Source organism: Eublepharis macularius, chromosome 9 (genome assembly GCF_028583425.1).
Source record: "Eublepharis macularius isolate TG4126 chromosome 9, MPM_Emac_v1.0, whole genome shotgun sequence".
Classification (NCBI taxonomy): domain Eukaryota; kingdom Metazoa; phylum Chordata; class Lepidosauria; order Squamata; family Eublepharidae; genus Eublepharis; species Eublepharis macularius.
In genome coordinates this window covers 17,467,019-17,494,988 of record NC_072798.1, presented here as the reverse complement: position 1 = coordinate 17,494,988, position 27,970 = coordinate 17,467,019, and positions in this window count along the sequence as shown.

The following is a 27,970-nucleotide window of genomic DNA, read 5'->3' as shown; positions in this document are numbered from 1 at the left end:
GGCCTTCGTCCACATGTTACTTGAGAATCACAGGGTTCTCTGTAGAACCTTTTTAAGCAGCTTGGAGGTGTCCTAATGTGGAAGTGGAGTCCACTAGGTTTTAGCCTTCTTGGATAAATTTGACCCACTAAAGCCTCTGAGCTTTGGATTAAAAGTTTTCTCTCAGAGCTTGGTTCAGAAGCTGTTGTATTTAGGTCAATGGGAGGGGGGAAAGAAAGAGCAACAGGTGTTCTAAATCCAGAGGAGTTAGCCGTGTTAGTCTGTAGTAGCAAAATCAAAAAGAGTCCAGTAGCACCTTTAAGACTAACCAATTTTATTATTCTAAATGTCTTACTTTGAGGCTATTCTCACTAGTTCTTAGAACTTCTTGCAGAAACTGTAAGGCAAATGGTTAACATTATTTTCTTTCCAAGGCTATGCTTTTGCTATTACTTAGAACAGGTTGCGCTTGTCTCCTTTTAAGATACTTAGTGCATAACTTCTACCTAATTTTAAAGTAATCAATTAACCAATATGCTTGACAAAATATTTTTATGTCTGGCTAGCAGTTAACTACATGACCAAGATGTTTCATCCATAGATTAGTTAGTTAGTTAACCACTTGCTTGCTTTGTTATTTCCATGCTCACATAGTAAGAAGGAACTCCACATATCAACAATGCCAGTATATTCTATGTAAGTGTCTTGTATCATTCTTAATGGCAAGAGAGCTTTCAGCGGTGTCAGGATTGCTTCTGTCTCCTCCTGGGCTTTCTTCCCTACAGCTGTGGTATTTATGTCTTTTATATTTACTTTAATAAAGTGACTTTGGTAAATTCTGTTTCCAAACACAATGTGAAGGATTATTTTTTCCTCAACACCAGCATGGAAAAATCGCTTTCTACTCAAGGGAAAAAAATAGGCATGTTGCAAACCTTCACAGTATGTATATCAAAAAAATAGTAGATCAGCATTTACTGAAGTGATAAATTGCAGCTACCTGTCTGCTATGTAAATTCCAAATTAAAGAATTGAAGGAAGGGGATTTTTATGGAGACCCTTTCAATGGCATCAGATTGAAGTCAACAAAAATCAAGAAATTCCTTTTGTAGGCTAAAATGTGATCCTTAAAGTATCCTGGAGCTTTTTTTTGTTGCACTGGCAGACACTATAAGGGCATAGGACAGTTGGAGCATCAGGGTTAATCCCTTATTACCTGAAGCCACATGGAACATTACTTTGACATTCAGATAAATTGCTGTGCATGTTTCACAATGCTAGGTAAAATGGAAATGCAGGACAACATTAATTAATTTATGGAATCTTTTGTTGGAAGATGGGGAACTGGCAACTAGATTTGGGAACATCCGGGAACTATTATTTATTTGTTTGCACTATAGGAAAAGAAAAAAGTGCACATGACGTGGGATTGTTTCAATGCTGCCGGGTCACTGTTACCACTCGCCAGTACCACTTCCATCTAATTGGAATTAAACTTCAGTTTATTGGCCTGCATCCACTCCAAAACTGCCTCCTTGGGATCAGCAGGAAGCATGAGATAGAGCTGAGTGCCATCTGCCTATTGGCAACAACCCAGCCCAAATCTCTGGATGACCTTGGTCAGAGATTTCCTTTACCCGTTAAAAAGCAAAGGGCATAGAAATGGAACCTCGTGGTACCCCACAGGCCAAAGCCCAGGGGCTGATTTTTTGAGAAAAGTGACTGTAAACAAACAAACAAACAAACAAACAAACAAATACCGAGGGCATTGAATGTGTGCCACCTCAAAATAGCTGCCATGAAGAAGGGTGCCAATCACGAGCCGAGCACCTTCCTACAATGGATCCTATTGTTTCAAAGGGGTGTAGCCTGTAGAAACAAAGTGATGGGTTCTTCTGAAGTACCACCTACTCTTGTGAAATACAGGCCATTTTCACAATGCTTACTGGCCACGGAACATCGTGCCAAGCTCCTGGAATGACAGCGTCTTCCTGGCACGATTTTGCACAAGAACTGCCTGGCGAAATCACTCCAGGAAGATGCTGTCGTTCTGGGAGCTTGGTGTGATGTTCTCTGACCGGTAAGCAGTGTGAAAACGGCCACAGAAAAAAACACTGTATGTTCTCTGCTTTAGGGGAAAAGAAACTGGGCACCGTATTGGTGATCACTGTGTATGGATTTTTTAAAAAATGTTGAAACAATCCAACAAAATGAATAAAACACCACATTAAAAATTAACAGGAAAAGAAGTGGAAATGATGAAGAAATAGGCTGATTCTGCACACGTTGGATAATGTGCTTTCAATGTACTTTAGCAATTGTTCGGAAGTGGATTTTTTGTTTCACACACGAAAAATTCAGTTCCAAATGATATCTAAAGAGGATTGGAAGTGCATTATCCAACGTGTGCGGAATCAGCCATAATAAACAAATAAAGGAAAAGAAACAACACATTTGTTCATTCTTACATCTGTACATTTCAAAAGGGATGAGATCTTTATCAAATTTTTGGCAGGTTCCTGCCATAACCAGGTCTGCAGCAGTTTAACCTAAGTTGTGCTCGAAATTTTGAAACTCTGACAATTCAGTGGCAATACGAGAATATACTTAGGTAAATTTAGAAGACTCATTAAAAAGCTGTCATTTCCCAGCTCTGCTGCCCCTTGCTTGCTCTGCTCTCTGGCTTGTCTTTCAGTTTTCCTTTACCTTGAACTTCTCATTTCAATCCTCTTCTCTTTTTCCTCATTGTTTTTTCTGAACTGGAGATGAACAAATATATCCATTTTTGTTTCCTGCCTTCCCCTTGCAAGCCTTTTCAAAATGCCTATTTTTCATTGTTGGTGTTCTTGATGTGTTTTTTATACAGCCATTTACGCACAATTGACACAAAGAGACATCAATTTGAGTGGTAATATTTCTATCAAATGTTGTTAGTGTGGTCATTAAAAAGGATAATTGAAGTTTTCTCCCAGGCAGGGAGAAACTATATTAGAAACTGGGTCTTTGGAATCAAAACTGTTGTCTTCATGAAGTTAGGCACTGTCCCAGTTCTGCACCATTCTCTGGTCACATAGTGATCGAGTGGCGCACAAGTGGAGCACACGTGAACAGGGAGGAATACATATGAGTCTGTTCACTTGCCGTTCAAGTGTAATTCGTCACTTCTAGCTTGGCCTGTAGTTTCCTCCTCAGTTCCATGATTCTGATGCCCTCCCAGGCCCTGGTTTGCTCCTCACCTTCCCTAAGCCCTTCTGCAGCCACTGCCTCTGTCTCTTGGACTAAAGTGGTACTCCCACCACCTACTCCAGTTCCCCACTTCCGAGGCTGGTGAGAGAATAATGGGAGAATGGGGGTGTACTGGCATTGTTTCAGTGTGTGACATCACTTTGGGTGAAAAATGGAAGGGATGCCATGATGTTAGGGGGCTCTCTAGGAGTTGCCCCAAATTCTATAGTAATAACCATAGAGTTTCGGGTGAATCCTAGAGGGTCCCCAATGACATAACATTACTTCTGGTTTTTGCTAGAAGTGACATCACACATCAGTGTGATGCTGTCATGCCTGCCCCTGCCCCCCCCCCCAGCTCTAACTGCCAATCCTACTAAGCAGGGTTATGCTCGTCCAAGTCCATTGAAGTTAACTGACCCCTCCTCACAAGACCGCTCTGTGTCCCTGCCTGCAGAAGTGAGAACTTAATCAGTGGTGGCACCTCATCTATAGAATGACCTTCCCCTTAATGCTTGCCTGGCACCTGCCCTACTCTTTTTAGGCACTAGGCCAAAGTGTTTCTTTGTACCCATGCTTTTAACTAAGGAGTCTGATATTTTAAAATTGTTTTTAGAGCCAGCAGTTTCATGACTCTATCTTTTAAATCCTGTTTTATGGTTTTTCTCTTATTTGACTTTGAGTCTCTCTACACAAGACATCTTACTAGAGCAGGCTCAGGTGAAAGATCTTACACTTGTTCTCCCATTGTGGATACACATGCACCACTAGGGAGACACAGCACACTTGAATATAACACCGCATAGAAAGTAAGTCATTTGAGCGTCCCTGTGAAAAATGTCTTGTGTAGAGAGACTCTATGTCAGCCGCCTTGAGTAGGTTCTCTGGAGAGGTGGAGTACAGATTTTCTCACCAAACAGACAGAAAGATTGTGTTGTTGGTCATTTGCCTTCCTGTAGTCCCTTCGACATTTTGCTTATGCAGCCAATCATCGTCAGAGTTTGATCGTTATTGACAATATCATAACATTCCTTTCCTTCCACTCTAGTCAAGAGTGAGTTGTAGCTCAAATGTCCAAGTTTCTAAATTCAAAGTGAAATTTTAGGCGGAACCTCTGTGGAAATCTGGAAAGAAATAGAAATAATTTCAGCAAGATTTTTTGGAATTCTGCTTGCATTTCCAGTTCAAGTGTGTCTTGACACCCATTGTGTAGAAGAAGAAATCCAAGTGAAAGGCCACCTTTGCAACAAATGCAAACACATCAGGGTCAAGTGACACTACAGAGAAAGGCCACAGAAGTCACTCTTTGCATTCTAACTGGGAAGGCAAGAACAAAGGACATCAAAGACTGCTTTAAAGCAATGACTGGTCTCTCTTGATCTTGCATGATGCTGACATGTTTTGTTATTGCTTCATGATTCTCCGTTGGATAATATTAATTCATAGTAATAAGGCATGATTAGTGATGCTATAACCGTAATATATAGTAATAAGGCATGATTAGTGATGCTACAATCCTTGAAAATAATATACCCTCACACCAAATTTTCCATTTGTAAGGTCAGGTTTTTAACACTCAAGTCAATCCTTCATACTTTCTTCTCCCCAGACCCCTCCTGCCTCTCAGCCCTTGCCAAGCCCCCTTGCCCCTCTACCTGCCAATCCTCCCCAGACCCCTCCTGCCTCTCAGCCCTCCCCAGACAACCCTTGCCTCTCTAACTGCCAATCCTCCCCAGACCGCTCCTGCCTCTCAGCCCTCCCCAGATCCCCTTTGCCCCTCTACCCTGTTAAAAAGAAGTCACTCTTTGTGTTGCAACAACACTTCAACACAACAACACTTGTTGCACTCTTTGCAACAACACTTCAAACACCCCTTCCGAGCCTCCCCCCTTAGTCCTGTCTAGAAGGCCTGGGAAGGCGAGGACATCAAGGTCGGCTGGGCTGATAAGAATTCTTCGTTCCCATGGATATAGGTGGCCTGGGCAGCACCTGGGCCTGGAGGGAGATAACTAAATAACTACAGATTATAACAGGAGAACATGGCGTAGCTGTGGCTTGAGAACTGACACTCTGACACAAATACATGGCATGGAAAATGAGTTCATGGAATTCTTCCTTCCTTCCTTCCTTCCTTCCTTCCCCACCATTTGCTGGGAAAGTAATCAGTGTTTTCCAGTAAGTGATTAAATTTATGGTGCAGATATTTTATGTACAACGTCCCATAGTGAAAATTATAGTAGCCTTGTGTGTTTTTTCTTTTCTTTTCTTGCCCAGATGCTCCTTTTATAATTATACATGCATATGATCTCTAATAAATTGATTTACCCTCCTCTCTTTCCTGACAGAATTATTCATCGTAAGAAATTGAAATGCTGCTTGCTCTGCCCTCTTAAGAGGAAATGTTGAGTCACTCAGCTTGTTCACACACAGAGCCAAATTCCATCTCCCTAGAACAGATCAGCGCATCTCCTTTATCTTTTTTTTAAAAAAACGATCCCATAAATCTAGTAAAATGTCCATTGGTATGATGTAGGGGGGCTTACGAAGTATTAGAGCTTCCCAAAGTGCAAGGACACTTAAAGTGATGCAAAGTTCCAGAAGAACCCTATTGGTGAAGTTTAACGCCCCCCCCCCCGCCGCCAATACCCTCACTACAATGTATTACTTATTTCATTTGTAAAATTCCACCCCACTTCTCCAAACACTCAAAGTGCCTTACAACAATCATAAAAACAAATGAATCATACATTATAATAAAACAGCAAACCAAAACCCCTAAAACAACTATAATATCCAGAATAATTTATTAGTCAATCAAACAAAAGCCTGCCAAAGTAAAACGGCTTTGAAGTGTTTACAGAATTCAGTTGGGGGGGGGGTCTCTTCCAGGGGTACAAAACCGGATATATCCGTGCCAAAAATACACCCCAAATTAGTAATTTTGACTTGGCTAAGATGTATCCAAACAAAAACAAATGCTCCTGGTATTCTGGGAGTAACCAAAGGTTATCTCCAAGGAATTAGGGAGGGGTCAACTGCTGCTTGGAGGCTTCTTGTTCCTTTAAATTTTAACAGCTGATAGCTGGTCTACCCTATGGCCCTTGAATTATTTTAATAGGAAAGGATGGCCAGATCTCCTTCCCATGGCCCTTTCAAGTTTTAAAACTTTAATGGAGAGGAAGCTATGTCAACCAACATTGGCCCAGTTGTGGCTTTTCAGAACTGCATCACAACCACTTAGGGTTGCTGACTCCCGGTTGGGAAATTCCTGAAGATTTGGGAGGTGGACCCTGAGAAGGGCAGGATTGGGGGAGGGGAGAAACCTTAGTGCAGTATAATGCCAATGGGTCCACCCTCCAAAGCAGCCATTTGCTTCAAGGGAACTAACCTCTGTCATCTGGATATCTGTTGTAATTCCGGAAGATCTCCAGTCCCTATCTGGAGGTTACCCTTACCAACCCTACAACTACTTGCCCTTCCTTCTGTGGGTGGTAGAATCTGTGAAGGCCCTGACATCTGGAGAATGGCTTTCAGGATGCTGGGCTGGCACTTAAACTTCTGGCTGCATTCACAGCTGGCCAGTGTTTCACAAGTTTCCGGAAGCACAGTTGGGTGAGGTTGTGAGGTCACTTCTGGGTGATGCTCTAGACTTCTTCCTTTAGTCTCTATGGTCGAGACTAGGGGAAAATCTAGAGCATCAATATGTGGAGGCCATTTTTTCTCCTGCTCTTCATTTCCTCGGGGGCAATACATTGAGGCTGGGTGTATGTAAATTCCTGCTAAGACAGATAGGCCTAGCTGGAATCTTATCTTGCTCTGCACTCCTGATGATTCCTGCTAATAAGAGTGGAACTACAAGTGACAAAAGGCACAGGTTGGACACTTGTCAGCTTCCCTCAAGTTTTGATGGGAGATGTAGGCATCCTAGTCTTGCAGCTTGGCTCTCCGCCTGCTGTCCAATGGACTTTTCAACTGTCACTTGTCCAACATTCCGCCAAGCTGCTTACATTTCCCATCAAAACTCGAGAGAAGCCAACAAGTGTCCAACCTGTGCCTTTTGTCACTTGTAGTTCCGCTCTAAGACTCAAGCCAGCTCTCTTCTGTAGAGCCTCATCTTGGGCTGCGCTTCTTGGGCATGATGGAGCAGAATAGAATGTTGGGAAAGCGGATTTGAACATTGCCAACTGATTTTTGTACACCTAAGCTAAAAGGCCTATCACTAGAATGGACATGTTTATATAGACAGCGTTCCTCCTGCAGAGGTTGGCCATGGAAGTCATGTTTAGTGTGAATGGCAGGTTTGCCCACATTGCTATAGGTCTCCAACTGCTAACATTTCCTTTCCTGCACAGAGCATTGCAGCCATTTTTCTTCAATGGGATGAGGTAGTGAATAGCATGCATGCAGTCAGAGGTATCATGTATGCATGAGATACCAAGTTGAATGCCTTCTGGGGGCTTCTTCCTCTATGTTCCCTGGTCAGCATTTTCTGGTTGATCCTGGTCCAAAAGATGTCCACCTGACGTCGACCAGAGCTGGAGCCCGAGCCTTTTGGGCCCTGGCACCAGCCCGGTGCAACACTCTTTCAGCTGAGACACTGGACCTGCAGGACATGTTACAGTTCCACAGGGCCTATAAAATGGAACTGTTCCACCAGGCATATGGCTAAGGTGGGTGGTTCATCACTTCAGCCTCCCCTGCTTTGTCCCCTGCTGCTTTGATCTTTAGTAGACTATATTCTATCTACACTGTGAGCCAAGCTACAAGTGACGCCTTACACAGGTTGGACACTTGTCAGCTTCCCTCAAGTTTTGATGGGAAATGTAGGCGTCCTGGTCTTGCAGCTTGGCTCTCCATTACAGCTGCAAGACCAGGATGCCTATATTTCCCATCAAAACTTGAGGGAAGCTGACAAGTGTCCAACCTGTGTAATGTGTCACTTGTAACTTGGCTCTGTGTTGTCCTACCCACAGTGCTGCGTACAAATTGTTAATAGATGCCACGTTTAGCATTATTTATTTGGTTTTATTGCAGAGATTAATCTTGCTGCATTTTATATAGTATTTATTGTATTGACTGATGTTGTTGTAGCCTGCCCTGAGCCTGCTTAAGGGGGGGGGGCTAAATATCCAATAAAAATAGATAAAATAAAAAACAAATTATCAGCCCCTTGTTTTTGCAGGTAGGTTGGCAAAAGCAATAGAATCATTGAGACCCTCTAGATTTCAGGCATCATGATGGGGAGAGAGCATGAGAGCATATTTAGTCGTGCCCAAAGAATTTTGTACCCCCAGGACCTCTTTCTACAGCTTTGCTAAAATTATTTTGGTGGAGAAGAATTATTTATAAGAATCAGAGCAAATCAGGAGGACAGGAGCAAACACTTATTGAATTTCAGTTTTGTTTTGAACCCAGTTTGATGTTCACCACATGGTGATGTGTTGGTTCCCTGCCGCGGCTGTGGCTGCCAGTACAGCACAGTATAAAGAGGGCTTCAAAGTGGTAGGTTTCCCCATATTTCCTCTGCCTTGGACCTCTGTGGTGGCCACCAGAAAGTCATAATTGACTGTCCTTTAAACCAGTGCTTTATCTTGCTGACTTAGCATGCTGCAAACCTTCTGTAATATCCAGTCCTGGAAAAGCAATATAGCTTGCTAGAAACAGTAGCCAATAGAACACGTACAAGAGGAATCACCTCACCAGGGAAACGAAATTGTATGAACAGTTACTCCACTCTCATATGTAACATATAGCAATAAAAAATACAGTGTTGAAGCCTGCGCATATATATTAAAGTGCTCAAGTGCTCTTTTGCCACCACAGTTGGAATAAAGAGGCAGAAACCAAAACTGGGAACTAAAGGGATGCCTTATTAAAATAACAACAACATATCAGCCAACATGACAAAGGCGTAAACTAGCAGTACAGGTCAGGCCCTGGGGTCACTCCTGGACCTCCACCCTGACCTGTCTGGTCAAGTCACCTGCTGCCCCGGGTGCAGGCCATCCATCATATGACTGGGACTTGACCTGGCCTGGGTAAGTGGTTCACCCCTTTAAAGCTACCCCACCCAGTGCGGGGGGAGACTGGCGTGTCCAGGGGTTCCCCACCAGGGTGTCTGTCCTCGCAACTGAGCCGTAAAGCAGCCACCCGCTCCTGACAGACCCCAATTTCCTCACCAATTTCCTCACCCAGGATGCTCACCGGCCTGTTCATTTCCCCCTAACTTCTAACCTGCCTCCAAGGGGAATCGGCCCACCAAGCCAATTACCTCCTCCATCTGACAGTGCAAGGTAGGTGGAAAACTCCATTCCCTTCAGGCCGATTTTAGGAGAGGAGAAAAAATTCCTACCTGGCCCCGATAATGGCGACCGGCTAGACCTGCGCTGAAATAGGGTGAGGTAGGTAGGCCGAGAATGAGGCACAACTGGAGCACTGGGGGGGGGGCAAAGCAGCCTTATGAGGCCTCTGGCTCCGCCCCCCGGCGCATACCCTGATGCCCAGGAAAGCGACATCTGCATCCCTCTTTCCGTGGAGGTAAATGATGCCCCCGGGCCAAGGTGGCTGTTGCCACTGGCTGGGAGTGCCAAATTAACAGTAGTAAACCATACACAAAAAAAGATATCTAAATATTCCCCTAAAGAAATGACCATAATTCAAGCCTAATCATCGCTGGTGGCTCGTCGGGCTGGAGGGGTAGCAGGACCATCATCCATACCCCAGGATTATGTGCAGTAACCTGTGAAAAAGAAAGAAAAAATAATGTATTATTTACTTCAGTTTCGCTTGCCTTTATACACAATACTTACCTGTGAACTGATACTGGCACGGGTCCTTCAGTTTCTTCAGCATGAGTGTCTTCAGCTTGGATATTGGACAGACAGCTAGCCCTACTGAACACTCTTTGCACATTGGAACAGCTGCGCTAACCAACACATATATATTGTACAGCAGACTACACAGTACTGGTTCCTCATACCATACTCCCACGTTACCACCTTGGTGCTGCATGGAGTGATACAACAGTGAATTGCTTTGGTCACTGGAGTTCCTTTTTCTAGTGTACAGCCTGCTCGACTGCATCTTGGTGTCAGCATTGTATTTATTGTATTTATTCAGCTCTGTATTGATTGTTATTTATTGCATCTTTATATTTATTATATAACATAGGCAGTAGTTATTTAATTAATGAACATCATTGTGGCTGAGACAATTGAATTATGGTCATTCCCTTGGGAGAATATTTAGACATCTTTTTATTGTGTTTGGTTTACGAATGCTAAAAGAGCACTTAAGCCCTTTAATATATATGCACATGTTTCAACACTGTATTTTGTATTGCTATATATTACATATGAGAGGGAATCCAGAGGAGTTAGCCGTGTTAGTCTGTAGCTGCAAAATAATAGAGTCCAGGGCCGATTAAAGATGGCCAGAAATTGCGGTTTTTCTGCGGGAATAATCGCTTACCGGCCACGCGTTCACTTTTGTCTCCATCCGCTTTGTCTCGCAGCGTGCCATGCCATCCCGCTTCCGGATGTTCGCACGGCCAACTGAGGTACCCGGGATTGGTTGTTTCCTCCCCGTCACAGTTGACGTCGGGGGCCTTCATTGGTTCGCATTTCAGTTTTTTTTAAAAAAAAATTTACGTGTTTTGCGCAAATGCGCAAATGCGCAAATGTGCAGGTATGCGAATACGCAGCGTCAACTTTTGTGCATTTGTGCATTTGTGCAAACGTGCGACTGCGCAAATGGCGCCCAGTTTTTTTTTAAAAATTAAGGGAATATTGTTGCTGGCCGGCCGACAAAGGAAGGAGGAAAAGGGGAGGACCTCTCCACGGCGACGAAGTGTCCAGAAGTGTGCAAACCCTCAATACGGCGTTCACACCGTCCACTTCTGGAGCGCAACACAGCGCCATGAACCGGAGGTAAGCAGGGATGGGACATTACGGGTTTTTACGAGTGAGGTCGCTGGAAAAGCGAAAGCACTCGCTTTACTTGTGCCCGTCTGGAATCGGCCCAGGAGCATCTTTAAGACTAGCCAACTTTACTGTAGCATAGGCTTTTGAGAAGCACAGCTCTCTTTATCAGATGCATGTGAGAGTGGAGTAACATGCACAGCTGAGAGTGGAGTAATTGTTCATACAATTTCGTTTCCCTGGTGAGGTGATTCCTCTTGTACATGTTCTGTTGGTTTACCAGGGGTGCCTCTTGCTCATTAGTCTAGAAACAGTAGCCAAGGCAGCTAGGGTGGCTGGCTCCATTGAGAAATTCCTAGAGATTGGGGGGTGAGACCTGGAGAAAGTGGGGTTTGGGGAGGGAAAGGACCTTGGCATGGCATAATTCCATAGAGACCAACCCCCAAAGTAGCCATTTTATCCAGGTGAATCCATCTCTGTGGCCTGGAGTTCAGTTGTAATTCCGGGAGATCTCCAGCCACCACCTGGAGGCTGGCAACCCTAAACACAGCTACCCTATCACTCAATGAGTCTATTTTTCATTTAATAGATGGTGTAGGGGGAAGAATCCTTCTTAAGTGTCTAAGAGACCTCAGTTATTTGGTGATATTTTTTTTAAAAAAAGGAAAATAAGGTAATTCACCAGACGTGATTATTTCTGCACCGAGAAATGAAAGTCTTTTGCTTTTGCCTTCTTGTTCACCCAGTTTTGTTCTGCTCACTTACACAGTTCAACAGGGTTTAATGTGCTGGTAATAAAGATGCATGCTGTGTACGGATTTTCCCCCTCCCCTCCCCACCTCCTATACTTCACTTTTCAGCAACACAGTAACCAAAAGACTGAGGAACGCCCCCTCCCCTCACTCCTCCAGCTCACCACAACCATGCTCTAGTGATTCGTGGAGAGCTCTCTTGTGGATGAGAGGCCACCTCGTGCTTCCGAGCTAGAAGAAAGAGAGCGGGGGGAAATGACAAAAAAGGAGTAAGGCTTGCAAGTGCCACGGGATTTGGCAGTAGTAATTACCCCACTCTTCAATATTAACAAGCAATTAGAGGGCCATCCATGAAGCAGTCCGTTGATCCCGCGGCTCAAACAATGGCAGTCCTGTGGCTTTGCTATTAAGAGTTTAACTATTTGTCTAAGCAGCAAAGCACTGGGACTGTTGTGGTTACCATGCTGTAATCACAGAATTGCTCTCAACATAGCAGTGAACCATAGCAGGCCACCGTGCTTTCATGGAACACATCTAAACAGTTTTTTCCCATAAAAGGAATGGGTGGGAAAGCAAACCATCCTTCCACACACCTGGATCCAAGCAAGGGATGGTCCTCACGCTATGGGAGACACTGCTGCCACCGGAAGCTGGCTGCTTGCATCTTGGGTGGGGCAGATGTGAGTAACCACTGCCCCTTGGGTGATGGGGTGAGGCTGTGAGCAGTCCCCACCCCCCTCAGCATGGAGCTCTGGGCAGCTGCCTCTGTTTCCCATTAATTAAGACTCTCCCTGCTTCAGGTGAACATCGCATGTTTGATAGCAATGATCGCTCATGATGAGGCAATCCCTAAATCTCCTCACCTCACTACCATCCAACTCAAATAGCTGTGGAACAGCTGTGCAGTCGCTATGGTGAAACTGATTTCCCCCCAGCGCCTTGGGCAGTCAAGTTAGGTAATTAAATATCAGAGGGGGTGAGAGTACTATGACTCTTATAAGGCTGCCTGAAAATAGACATGTGTGAAATAACCTTGATAATAACATGGACTTAAAAATAAAATACCCAAGCTGGCTTGAGGTGCTTTAAAACAAGCAAACTGCTTAGTGAAAAATTGGCCCTCTGCTTGCCTTTGCTGAGGAAAAGGCAGGTGTTCAAGCTTTGCTTAAGAGCCAAATTACAAATTACAACATATGTATGTCTGCCATGGAGACTCACAGCCATATTACAGCTGTGAGCTCATGGTAGAAATTCCATTCAAAAGCAGTGTGGGGGGCCTGATTCAGATTGGGATGGTAATGGGGAGGGGCTTCTGCCTTCCTCCTGTGACAATTTACCAAGCTAAAATGGTGCCAGGGCAGATGTTATGTGTCCCATCAAGAGGGACACCATGTGCACTATAGTAAAGAGTCCAGTAGCACCTTTAAGACTAGCCAACTTTATTGTAGCATAAGCTTTCGAAACCACAGTTCTCTTCATCAGATGTGGTTCTCAAAAGCTTATGTTACAATAAAGTTGGTTAGTCTTAAAGGTGCTACTGGACTCTTTACTATTTTATGACTACAGATTAACAGGGCTGACTCCTCTGGATTTATGCCCATGTGGAAGCCCTGATTGCTTCCACGGTCCATCCAAAGAGTAGGCCTTTTAGTCCTCTTTGTTTTCCATGGAAAATCGATGGTGAATTTAAGCACATGCTGAAATCTCTCCGACTGAAACCAGAGGGGGCTACATGTGCTTAACTCAGGCTGAAAGAAGTCCTCAATATCTTAAAACAGGACAATATAGTCAGCTTCAAAACCAGAAGCCAATTCTATTATGGCAAAACTTTCCCATTAGATCTTAAAACAATTACTTATCCCTTAGGGAGGAAGAAGGAAAAGATATCTAATAGGAAAATAGAATTGGACTTCATGTACCTGCCCAACGGGGGAAATTTCATTCAGATTTTAAATGTTTATAATGCCCATCACTATGAATGCTAGGCATGGAAATGCGTGCACACACACATACACGCACATGCCCAGAGAGCAATTAATAATGGATCAAAGACTAGTTGCTATGAAGTAGAGTTCTGTGGGGGGGTCTGTCTTGGATTCTATGCTGTTGAAGAGTTTTAGGCAGAAAGAAGTGAAGAGTATCAACCATTTTAGGTGCCTCAAAACAGAAAGAGCTGCAAACACTTTGGAGGATTTGACTGAATTAAAAAATTTTTTTGCTGCATATTGTTTGCGGGAAGACTAGGTTGAATAACCGGAGGGAGTCCTTGGGAGGAGAGTTTTGATCCTGGCATTATTTTTCACTGATGGAAAACTCTTGGGCCAGCAGAAAAGGGGGGAGATTTTTCCGCACAATCCTGGCTTGTACCCATGCAGATCCTGGGGCTTACTAAATTCTGGGAGCACAATTTCAGGGATAAGGCAGGTTGCAAATGAGCGGTGGGAGGCAAGGAAGTTTGCTTCTGTGAAGACAGTCATCTTGCGCTACGTAGGATCTCCTCTGGACTTGGTTTTCTGATCTTGTTGATCTTTCTTTACAAACACTAGAAAAGACCCTGCTCTTTTCTGAGGGTTCCGTGAGAAAGCTCAAACAATGCATACTCGCTGGGTTGGATCCAGTGCAAACTTTACACTTGCTCTAGAGCTCTCACACGTGCCGAAACACAACAATAAGATCCTAGTAGCAGCCGCTCATGCTAAGTCAAACTTATTGTATCTCCACTTGTGTTTCTGCTTGTGCGTGATCTTGGACAAACAATTTCTGGCACTATAATATATAGACAGGAACCACTCTGAATGTTGTGCCAGATCTTGCACAAGGAGAACCGTGCTAAGCCTGTTTCTGTTTCTGTTTGCGCATCGCTGGACCCAAGCCATTTTGAGGTGATCCTCTGAGGAACTCACCGATCTGTAAGTGACACTAGAGTAATTCCTTTGTCCCTAAAGGATTGCAGCAAAATTCTTACGCGCTTCAGTAGAGGAATGTCTCCCTTTTCCCATTCTGCCCTGATACAGCACCCTGACCTGGATAGCCCAGGTGAGCCTGATCTCATCAGATCTCAGAAACCAAGCAGGGTCAGCCTTGGTTAGTAATTGGATGGGAGACCTCCAACAAAGACCAGGGTTGCAGAGGCAGGCAATGGCAAACCACCTCTGTTAGTCTCTTGCCATGAAAACCCCACTGGAGTCACCATAAGTCAGCTATGACTTGATGGCACTCTCCACCACCTGATACAGCAAAAAATTTGCTCACATTCCAAATCTGAAACTGAATTCCCATGGGTAAGATTTGGGTCATCGTAACATATATGCTCTTCCCAATATTTCCTTCATTTTCCTGCTTAAGCCTGAAACAGCTGAGTTTCCTATGACTGCAGTGTAGGAATACAATTTTGATATATGTATTAAAGCCTATTTCTTTGTCTTATTAAATTTCATTGGCAGAATGGGCTAACACGCTGTCATTGGTCTCTGTTAATTAGAGCATGTTCGCATGAAAACCGGCAGCCTAAATACGCCAGAGCAGAGCATGTTCTCTGTACCATGCCGTCTCATGTGATAAGCGGTGCGTTTCCTCAATAGGTGTGCATTGCTTACATCTTTAGAGCTATTAAGCCAGGATAATTATGGAACAATCTAGGTAATGTTCAATAGCCCATGCAGATGCCTGACAGGGCATGTTTTCTCTTAATTAGGAATTTGAATGCCTAATGCTTGTATATTAATGGAAATAATTGGATAGATGTTTTACATTTTCTTCACTTTTGCTGACAACCAAGCAAGGGACTGCATGAATCAATGGGTCTTCCTAAACCACCTCATTTTATTTGCTTATCCCGGGCAATCTAATGTGGTTAAGTGGGCTTTTTAGGGGAATTGATGCTCCTTTGTGATCCTCACCATTTGAAACTGGGCATCATAAAATTTCAATTGCTTCAGATATCTACCTAAGTCACAATAGCTCTTGAATGTAGCTTAAATTGCTGTTTTGATGAATATTAGGAAGCTGCTGTGCTCTGCCTGCCAGGGAGGCTACTCCGTCAAGGGCTGAGCTTTCCCACCTGCTCAGCCCTACACCTTGAGTGCTCTGGCCTCAAAGGAGCTGCTGCCGGGGACTGTTTGCTGGGCAGCCTGCACTCTGCCTGCCACCTACTTTCCAGCCACCTAGGAATTCTATCTCCTATATGTGACTGGAACTGGATGTGAGAGCTGGTCCCTCTGTTTGTAGATTTGGGTGATGTCTTCTCCCTTATTGTGTTCCCCTGCTGTTTTTGATTGAAATTGTTTGTATGGAGCTGGTTGCTTGGCAAGACACCTGGTCTGCTGTGATTGTTTTATATGGTCCCTTGTTGAACTGTTGCACCTGAGAAGAAAACTGAGGATGGGGGAGTTATTTGTGAGTTGAGGGTTGTAATAATATGGTGTTGATATTTAATTGGTGGTGTTCCACTCTGGGACTCCTGCCCATGCTGCCATCTTGCTCAGCCCTGATGCTGGTGGAACGTTGTTGTTGGAGGATGGTGGATGCAGAGAGGGTGGCAGGCAAAGAGCCAGGGATTCCAGTCCTCTGGGGATGAGGGAGATATGGAGGTGGGGCCCGGTCTAAGATGAGAAGGTCTCAGAGATACGGAAAGGCTCGGTGCCCTTCTAACTTGCATCCCATCCTGAGACATGCTGGTATTGGAGCTAGGACAATAAGCCCTCCTTCGACACTGATGTTGTGCAATGCCAGGTCCATCAATAATAAAACCAGAACACTGCAAGATACATTTGTAATTAATGGTATGGACCTGGTATGCGTGGCCGAGACCTGGGTGAGGGAGGATGAAACAGTTGCTTTGGGAGAACACAGTGCATGTGCATGTGTAGCCGCAATGGGAGAACAAGTGTAAGATCTTTCCCTTGAATGTCCCCATGTAAGATATCCTGTATAGAGTGATTCTTACTCTCTGTCGTTTTAGCAACTTTCTAGAGGAGAAGCTGCTGTCTCTCTGTCTGCTGTATTACAACACCACCATTGCAGATGGTTGGAAGTGGTACTGCAGTTTCCAACTCAACCTGAGATCAGGTGACTAAAGGGGACATTAGGGCTCCACCAGGGCTTACAATGCTGTACTGGCTATGAGCTGTTCTTGGGCTGTTTCCACCCACCTTTACAGCAAAGCCCAAAGGCTCAATACTTTGTTTTCTTAGTAGCTTGGAGTAGACATGGGCACGAACAGCATTACGAACAGAAAAAAACCCATGAACAGCCCAATCTGCTGTTTGTGAGCAAGCTGTTTATGAGGCCCCATCCTAAATGGACAGGTGGTTGTTTCAAGCCGTTTGGCAAGCCAGACAGTCTGGCGCCTGCTGCAATCAATCCCCTTGGCAACCGGAGGCAGGGAGGGACTGAACTCTGTCTGAACTCCTTCTGGTTTTCCTTCTGGCTTTAACCCTTCAAAGTACTTCCAGCAGAGAGTCCCGTTTTTGCCATTGTGAAGAGAAAATGACAGCCAACAGGGAGACCCATGGATCATGCCTTTCCCAGGGTGCAATCTCTCTGAAGCTTGGGTGGTCTTCAGAGAACAGTGAGGACTATGTCCCCTGCAAATTTGGTGGGTATTGGACATTGGGAAGGTCTGTTTATGGGATGTTTAAAGGGCCCTGCTCCTTGCATGTGGCAGGAAAGAGCCCTCTAAAACTATCAGCTGACAGGCAGCAGGGGGGAATCCCCCCTGCCACCTGATAGTTTAAAGGGCCAGGTAAGTGGGTTTGAGGGGAGGGGGGCTAAGTGGGGGGGATGTGGGGTGGGGGTGGTTTTGGCCCCCATGAACAACAAACAACGAACATGTTTGGGAACAGTTCATGTTCATCCATGTTCATTGTTCATGGATGGCACCAAACAATGAACAGGGTGTTTGGGTTTTTTTTTCCCGTTCGTGCCCATGTCTAGCTTGGAGGAGATGGAATTGTTGAAGGAGCATCTCAATTGGTCATGGCTGTAGTAAAAATGTTATTTACTTGGTGGTTTAAGTACATATAAAAGTATATGCTGCCTTTCCAAAGACTGGCTTAAGGTGGCTCACAAAGTAAAAACAATGCAATAAAATCAGAAAAATAACAACCATAGCATTATCAATAAAACAACAAGTCACGAACAACAAGACACAGTTTTAAAATCAGCATCAGAAATAATATTATGCAGCTTAAAATGATATCCATACAACAGCCACTATGTTAGAAGGATACCATAAAAACAGCGCAGAAGGACAGAACCCTTCGCCTAAAAGCCTGGGTGAAGATAAAAGCTTTAGCCTGTCAACTAAGGAAGGTGCCAGGTGGCCTGAAGTAGGGGTGGGGGTGGGGACATGGTGGTATCATGAGCGTGATGACATCACTTCCGGGAAAATCCAGAAGTGGCAGCGGTGGCTCTAAGAATTGCCAGAAACTCAATGGTAAACTAGAATTTCCGGCGATAACTAGTGCTACCCCCATTGCTTCCAGGTTTGACGCTGAAGTGACATCATCACACTTGCACACTGGTTAATTATTTTACCCTACCCGCCAGAGCCAGCGGGAGCTCAGAGCAAGTGATCCCCCACCCTGACTCGGAGTTGGAAGGTCCAACCTGAAGAGGAAAGCCATTCCCAAGGTGAGATGCCATCTGTCCCTGGTTGCCACCTGCCTTGAGAAGATCCTTACTGGCAGACTAGATAGAATGGGAGAAGAAAATCCTTCAGGCATCCTGACCCCAGACTGTTAAGGGTCTTAAAGATAAGAACCAGCACATTGAATTGTGCCTGGAAACAAACGAAGAGGCAGGCAATACAAAGTTTTCAGTACAGGGGGAAGGGGGCCCAGTCCCTGTACCCAGTGCCTGGGCTCGATTTTGGACCCATCGAAGGTTCCTCAAAGTTTTCAGAGGCAGTCCTTGTACAGGGCATTGCAGTAATCTAAGCTGGATGCGATCAGAGCAGAAACCACCATGGCCAGATAACATTTTTGAAGGAACAGCTGCAGCTGTTGAAAACACTATTTCTTTCATTCTCAAATTAGCCATATTTGAAGTTGTTGAAAAGGAGGAGCAGCAGAAATGCTAGACATTAGCAATGCAGTTTCCCTTCCTACTTCCCATAATAACTGTCCATGGCCAACGGGTTCAGAATGAATGCTACTGTGCAACAAGTTTCCAAATATAAAAGAAGCTGGACAAGGCATGCACAAGGATCAGGAGAAAAGCACGGCATGGAGAAAGCTAATCTTTATCCTTGCAAGAAAGCTCAGACCCTGGAAATCTAGTAGTTGGTCTTTTACATGCTACTAGACCCGAATCTTGCTCTTCTACTAAAGAGTAAGACCTCTTTACCCAGTTGGAAACTTTTGGCCCAGTTGGAAACCTTTCCCTGGTTTTGTTAAGCCTTGGTGGGAAAAGAGTATGCACACAATATGCTTCATATCAGGCCTGCCTGCAGCTGCTTTCTGCAGCTCAGAGCCAAGCTACAAGTGACGCCTGACACAGGTTGGACACTTGTCAGCTTACCTGAAGTTCTGATGGGGAATGTCGGCATCCTGGTTTTTCAGCTTGGCTCTCCATTACAGCTGCAAGACCAGGATGCCTACATTTCCCATCAAAACTTGAGGGATGCTGACAAGTGTCCAACCTGTGTCAAGCGTCACTTGTAGCTTGGCTCTCAGTTTCCCATCTGGGGATCCCACTACAGACCCCAGCGCTACAAATGGTGTGGTCCTTATTCCCATTACAATCCTAACTTATTTGATTAGAAGACAAGTTAGATTCTGAATCATTAATCACATGACTCCGTTCTCATGTACATGCAGAAGGTAGCTCATAAACACAAGTGTTGCTTAGATTTAGGCGGGTTTCCAAAACGGGTGTTTATTTCACAACTCTTTAGAATAAAAACTTCTTTAATAAGAACAAATTGCTCACAGTTAGTCGCAGGCATAATAACCTATTTCCATGAACGTTTCAAGGGAAGAAAGTCTCCATGTACAAAGCCCTGCAGACACTTTATGGAAATCAGATGGTATTGTACAAAAACGCCCCACTGTCTGATTTTGTTTTTGTTGCTTGACATTTTGTTTTGAGTGCTAAATCATTTCCTTTCTGCTATGTCGGGCCAAAAGAAGCCAGCTAGAATTAAAAGAATATTTTTTTTTGTGGCACACAATGTTGTTCAACGATATGAATATCACAAGAGGTTGCTTGCTTGTTGATTTGTAAGGGAAGTTCAGGTTTTTGAGGGAAAGAGGAATGAGGGACAAGTTGCCAAAGAAGAAATTCTGGAAAGTAGAATCATCCAGCAAGCAACAAGATATTAGCCGTTCAGCTTACCTAATGGTTTAAAAGAGGTAATTTTACATTCAAAATCAATAGCAGGTTTAGCAGTTTTTCTAACTGCAGAAGTTTGCATTCCTTAAAGGTAGGGTTGCCCGCCCTGATCTCCCAAGGGATGCCAAGCCTAGCAACCAAAGGCCCCGGCCCTCAACAGGAATTGTAATTGAACAAAGAAGGACTTACTTTTGATCAAGGATATTTAGTCTTAAATTGCATGAGAACTACCATACAGATTGATGTACTTTCCTCATCGATCTAAAATGCATGCATGCAAACATTAGAAATACCAAGACAAATATTAGCCATCACTTACAAACCTGTCTTGTTGAATGTAGCGGCATATTGCCATTGCTAATTTCCTCTAAGTATAAATTTACCAGCGCTCATAAACTTGTTTTCACATGATGGCTAGCCTTTCCAAGATGTGACAAACTGCACTGTCATTTAACTCTTGCTGGAGCATACAAAAATGAGCAAAATCCTTTTAAAATGTTTCTATAATATTGGGTGGAGGGTACGGGTATAATTCCTAGGGTACTGTTAATGACATAGGAAGTCTCTGTTTTATAGATTTACTGCAGTAATGCATTCATTCATTGTTTCAACATTTTAAAATCTTTAATTTTTTTAAAAAAATCTTACACAATTGCATGTATATACCCATTACATGTTTATTGAAATGTCTTTGGTACTGACTATACTGACTTACACTGCGTAATTCTCCTTGAGTCTGTGAGAAAGGCAGACTATGAATGAACGAATGAACGAACAAACAAACAAATGAATATTGAGATAGGCGTAAGCTGAAGTGACAGCATAGATTGCACCATTTGCCACTGAGATCAAATTTCAACAAAAAACCTGATCTGAATGTGGAGATTTCTACCTAGACAAAACTCTGAAGCTGCCTTATGCCACAGACAACACTGACGGGTAGCTGTTCTCCAAGCCACATCTTTCCCATCTCTGCCACCTGTGATTCTTTTAACTGGAGGTGCCAAGGACTGAATATAGGATCTTCTGCATGCAAAGCATATCCTCTGTCACCGACCCTCTCAACCCATACCCCAAATAGACTTGGGAGATGTTCTTCATAAATGAAGCTGCCTTACACCCTCTCACTATCCTCTTACTATATTCCTGGGTGATAGATGCTATCAAACCTATAAATTTGAAGAAGAGAGCTCTGATTCTTGAATGCTTACACTCTGAAAATCTTGTTAGTCTCTAAGGTGCCACTGAACTCAAATCCTGTTGTTCTTCAGCTTTGACTCTCAAAAGCTTATACCCTTGAAAAATCTTGTTTGTCTCTAAGGTGCCGCTGGACTCAAATCCTGTTATTCTACTGCAGTCCAACACTGCTACCTACCTGAAAGAATTTCATTAACGCTAGAATACTGAAGGCAGAGGGCTGGCCTGCATTTCTACACTCATATAATGTTTCCTTATATATGCCAGGCCATTTATTTACTTACAGTTGTATGCCCTACGCTCTTAATTCAAACAGTACCTGAGTCCATCTAACACCATATTGTCTACTCTGACTCGTAGTGCTTTGTTAGTGTCCCAGGCAGAGAAAGATCTGTCCTCCTGACATCTGCTTCAAGACTGTCTACATCATCCTTATCTATGACCTCTTTGAATTCAGATACCTAAGGTTGATCAAGAAAGTACTTCATTTAGGACCAAATTCTAGTTTTCAGTGCATTTCCTTCCTTCCTTCCTTTTCCTTCCTTCCTAGTGCGGCTTTCTCACTGAGACTCAAGGAAGATTACAAAATTTTAAAATAAGTTTAACAAACAGTGAAGATCTCCAATAAACAATGCAGTAGGACCAGGGCTTTTTTTCAGCTGGAACACAGTGGAACGGAGTTCCGGCACCGCTTGAAAATGGTCACATGGCTGGTGGCCCCGCCCCTCGATCTCCAGACAGAGGGGAGTTTAGATTGCCCTCCGTGCCGCTGGCACGGAGGGCAATCTAAACTCCCCTCTGTCTGGAGATCAGGGGGCGGGGCCACCAGCCATGTGACCATTTTTGCCAACGGTGATTTAAACTTTAAAAAACTCCCCCCCTTGTTCCAGCTGACCCAAAGTAATGCAATGCAGTAAAAGATAATACAACATTGCAATATATTATGATTCTCTCCCTTATAAAAGTGACCTAAACTATTCCATTATCCTCTAGTTCTAATCCCATTGTAAAAATGCCCTTCTGAATATTTCTATTTTGCACCTTCTTGGAAGTGGTGGAAGGGTGGGGACGTTGGTCACATAGAAAGGAAAGCTCATTAACTAGAGGAATGGAAAACTGCAGATATTGTATCAAATTCTGAAAATAAAGAAAGAGAACAATGGAGGAGGCCAAAAGCATTGGCTTCACTTTAGAAACCAGGCCAGGTCTTCCAAAATTCCAAATTCCAGGGAGAATTTAGGATGAGAAGAGTATGATAAGCACTCCAGCTTATTTAGTAGGCAGGGAAACTTTGGGGTTAGATAGCGGAGTGAGACCATTCCGTGGCGCACATCTGTCATTTCCTGGAATATGACTACATCAGAAAGTCATCCTGGCAACCTTAGGGCGAGTTCAAAGCAAATTTTCATTTGCAGATAACTGGTGTCTTGAATATGTATCTCCAAAGGGGGTTTCACCATCACAGGACTATATTGTCAATGTGTCACTTCTTGAAAGTTTCCTCAAAAGAGGCGGATTACCTCATTATCTGGAAGTCGTGCTAATTCCACTTTTATGCACCACTGTTTTACTAGACCGAAATAATTAGCTTTCAGCTCTTTATGTTGTTAATGGAATCCTTTAATCAAGATCTAGTCAGCCTTAAACAGTAGTTGGCTGCTGAGCCACTATTGCAGTAAGTTGCAGGAGAATTATAATCCTTTCAAGCCATTTTCATGGAAGCACATTTCATGTATGTGGAGGTGGAAGGTGGGAGGGGAATAACCTTGGGAAAAACCACAATTATAAACAGCTGCAGCCTGCATTAAATGTAATTATGATTGATTCGTATAAATAATTCTTTGTGTAAATTTCCACTTAGGCTTGGTTTGCTGTTTTGGTGTAGATGAAGAAAAAATGTTGGGTTAAATAATTATCTGCCTTTATTGTTATTATGGGGTGGGCACTGTTCCTATTCAGAAACAGAGGAGATAAGGAAGGAAGAATGTTACTTACAAATGAACTGGTAGACCAGTTTGTGGAAGTTCGTGGAAAACAGGCTTCCACAAACCGCTGGTTCGTGAAGCACGAACTGGCCCAGTTCGTGATGAACTTTAGTTCATCTTGTGGTTCGTGCCCATCTCTAGCTACAACACATAGTTTGTTGTAAAGGATTTCAAACATTGTGAAACTACATTCCTGTGAATATGGGGATAAGTGAACACACAATGGATTCACTAAAAACATGGCAGATTTCCTTATGGCTTTCCAAAAACAAGGCTGGATTAAGAACCACATTACTTTTTTAAGAGAGAGAGAGAGAGTCTTCTTTGAAAATGTGGCATCCAGTCTGATGATCTATTTATTTGCCATACTTATTTTGGAACAGGAAGAAAAAAGAGATGGGTGAATATTCATGTAACCCCAAACTGTGGCCTTTATCACATTGGCCTTTATCACCATATATACCTCAGCTGGCTGTGTAGAAAAGCAGTTGTCTAATTGCTCCATCACATGGCCAGAGATATTGTCAGCTTGTAAAGAGGTGTGGGGACAGTCAAATCATCCCATGGTTAAATTGACTTGGCAGCACACAAAGCAGTCTGATTGTCACTTGATTCACTATAATGAGGCCAATGCTGATTTCCGATTTTGTGAATTGGGCCTAACAGAGATACAAAACCAGGTTACTCTCTCCTCAAATGCCGACTTGTAGAAAGTAAACCAACAGCACCCTTCTTCTGATATAAAAGGGGCATTTTTAGAGAAAGAAGGGAGAGTTTGGGGAAAACCTGAGGTAAATAAATGGAGCCTTGGTCTGTCCAGGCCTGATGTTACAATCCAAGAGAAGGCAGCTGTAGGTGTTGAGGGCTTTAGAAACTGCTGAAGGGACGAAAGACCATGGCGTTGGCTCCAGGTTAGCTCTTATGATCAACTATTCTTTTTATCTTCCCAGAAAGACCACCTCTATCTTCTGTTAGAAAGAGAGAAGGAGGAGGAGAGGCTAGGAGGAGGGGTGCTGAAAAGAAATCAGGGTGTTTGATTTCTAATAGGAGGTGGAATTCCTCTGAAGAGGAGCCTGTAGCAATCAGGGAAAGCAGATTAAGTTAAGCAGACTTGGGGAGCAGGGGTGGTGCATTTTATGTCATGTTATTTGAAGCATGAATGGCTTTTTTTAAAAAAATTGGAAATTGTGATCTGTTTTGTGTTTAGACCTATACAATCTCCCCGCCCTCTTTTTCATACATTTTTTGTTCTCCCTTTTTCTTTGTTTATCTCCTGAGAGATAACCACATGTGTACAATACAAAGAAATCCAGTCATAAAAGCCTTGGCCTGTCAGCTTCCCTGAGGACCAATTAATGGTGTTCCAAATCTTGTGGGCAGGCAGATAAAAAGGATACAGAGAGAGAGAGAAAGAGAGAGAGAAAGAGAAGGGGGAGTAGATGAATACGCAGCCAGAGCAAGGCTGCGTTTTTAGATGCTGGTAGGAACTTCTTTAGGTATTCTTATCCAACTTATTTGAAATTTGGCTTTCTTTCTCATGTGATCTTCTGCTCTCTCTCTCCCCCTCCCCGGGTCGACGTGAACAGAGGGAGAGATAACCGTTGAAATTATCAATTAGGCTTTTTTAAAAAAAAATATATCCAAGCCAATGTCAGAGGAATTTTGAGTCTGAGGAGAATGGATGATGGTGAGAAAAAAAGAGAGTCTCTTCCCATGTTTCTTTTCACAGATTGGCATTTTTATTGATAGCTGCTCAAGTTTTCGTTACCATTTATAATCTCAGCACTGGATATGATTCTCAATGTGAAGGGCTTTGTAGTGCAACCTTCTTTCCTCAAACACACGGCACACACTCTCCCGTTTCACCCCCTACGAGTCCACAGGCCTTTGAATAGCAACCGGGTGGCACTTTGAAATCAGGAGTTGAAAGTGTTCGACATGGAGAAGGGGAGCATAAAAGTCTTGCTCTTTGAACTCTTTTTTCCAAAGTCCCACTGAAAGTGCAGGCAGGACAATCATGGACCTGGCTAGGGGCTCTTTAGGTGAAGAGGGAGTCTGTGGTGATGGAGGTTTAAATGTTTCAACAGTCGTTTTGGCCTGTACTTTTCCTCTCCCCCACAATGCATTACTGGAGTTAATTCTGCCCAGAAATATGACTGAAATTGCTAGCTGGTACTTTATAATTTTCTTCCCCCTTTCCTTTCAATTTAATTAATTAGTAGCTAAAGTTATATAAAGGAAATGTGTTTGGGGGAAAGGGTTACTGGAAGGAAGAACAGTCAATACCGTTCTTTGGTTTGCCTCTGGTTTGGAAAGAAACCTTCTTCTTCTTCTTTTTTTGACCGTCATATTTTGTTTTCCAATTAAATGAAGCCAGATGCACAGCAAATGTGAGTTGCGCGTGAAATGTGCCCAGCTGTTGCGTCAAAAGATTTGAGGGAGACCTCTCTAGGCTTGCTGTCTCTCACCTGTTTAGGGTCAGGAGGGCAAATTAGCAAATGTGCCAGCTGCCAAGACTCGCTTGAATTGTTTCTACCTGCATATATAACCTGTATGAGGGAGCAAAAGGAAGAAAGACAGCGCGGTGGAGTGTTTGCAAAGCAGAAATACATTTCATGTCCAAGTACGTTTTTAAAAGTTTTGAAAGCAAGCCTCTTTATTTAGAGATAATTCATTCATTCACAGTGCAATCCTAAGAAGAGTTGCTCCAGTCTAAGACCATTGAAATCAATGGGCTTAGACTGCAGTAACTCTCTTTAGAATTGTGCTGAAAGGTATCAAAATCCTGGATTTAAAAGGATGTGAATGTACATTCTTCCAGGGAGTGGGGGTGGTAAGTAGAAGGGAAAAGATGCTAGAACATAGGCGCCACCAGTCTGGACTGGAGAAAAATGCCCTGTCCATTCATCATGCTTCCCATCCATTTCTGTTGCTGCTGACTTCCAACTATAGGAATGTGACCCTATTCTGCTTCTAGAAAAGCAGTGGTAGCCTACGCAGATTTATACACATCTAAGACCATTAGGGTTGTGAGCTGCATGCCTGAAAGGTCGCAGAAACTTTGGAGGGGTGGGACATGGGGGAAGAAATACATTGTCAATATCATTTCTGGCTGAAACTCAGAAGTGACAACACTGACACTCTACGACTGGTCTCTATGGTAAAACCATAGAAATTGGCAAAATTCTAGACCGTCAGTGATGTCACTTCTGAGTTTTAGTCAAGAGTGGTATTGATATGTCAATAGCATCCCCCCCACCACCACCACCCACCACCACTCGTTAAACCAGTACCTGAGGCCAGGAGGTGGCAGCAGGCGATTGCCCGCCATAATGAGTAAGTTGGCAGCCACAAAGCCTGTTGACTTCCATGGGACTTCAAGGGTGTGATTCCAGGGTGTAATTCTGCTTCAGGTGGCATTGTAGATGCCGCTGCACCTTTAGCTGTTATGTAAGAGAGAGAATTTGGGTAGATGTCAATGGTCTTAGCCTTGCGTAGTTTCAAAATGACAAGCTGTGCTTACCAAAACTGGAAATGAGCTGATATAGCCTTTTAAAAAATATTGCATTGATTTCAGTTTGCTGCATTTTGCTGCCGTCATCAATGATACTTCCGTTTGCTTTCTGCTGCTTTTATGCCATTTCATGACATTTATGCACTGTGCACAATTTATAAGCAGCAGGGCTTTTTTCTGGGAAAAGAGGTGGTGGAACTCAGTGGGTTGCCCTTGTAGAAAATGGTCACATGGCTGTTGGCCCCGCCCCCTGATCTCCAGACAGAGGGGAGTTTAGATTGCCCTCCGCGCCGCATGGCATGACCATTTTCAAGAGGTTCCAGAACTCCGTTCCACCGTGTTCCAGCTGAAAAAAAGCCCTGATAAGCAGAATGCTAAAGTTGTCTTGAAAATGTTGGTTTTAATGGGAGGGGAGACTTATGGGTTCTTTTCTCACAAGGGATAAACACAGTTGAAATGGGAGGGGGGGTTCTATTGACCCCCAAAGTTTTCAACATTTAGTCCCATCCTTGGAAAGGAGGCCTTTGCTTCTTTTTCCTGCAGGGCTCATCATGGGGTGGGAAAAAGCCCTATCCGGAGTGCATTCTCCCCAGTGGCCCTTCCCATCTACCACTGGCTATAAGCAAAGGTTTTTTTTTCCTGCCCAGCATGTGAAATCCAGATAATGCAAATATAGGACCCAGGAGTATTAACTGGGAGAACCCTATTTTGTGAGAAGATTGGCTAACTGCCCTAGTTGCCTGACATCCCTGTCTGGAACATACCTGATATCAAGAAACTAAAAACAGGCAGTGAGACACCAGAACAACAACAACTACAATAGCAGCATCAACAGCGTGCTTATATACCACCCTTCTGGACAGATTAGTACCACACTCAGAGCACTGAACAACGTCAGTCTTATTATCTCCACAATACAGTTGGGGATCTGTGGCAGAGATAGGGCTACTGTTCCCCTGGTGGGAGAGGGGGATGCCCCACTCGCACCATCTGCCCCCCCCACCACTTACCTGGCCAGCCTTCCCAGGTGTACTGCCAGGGGGACACAATAACATCACTCTCGAC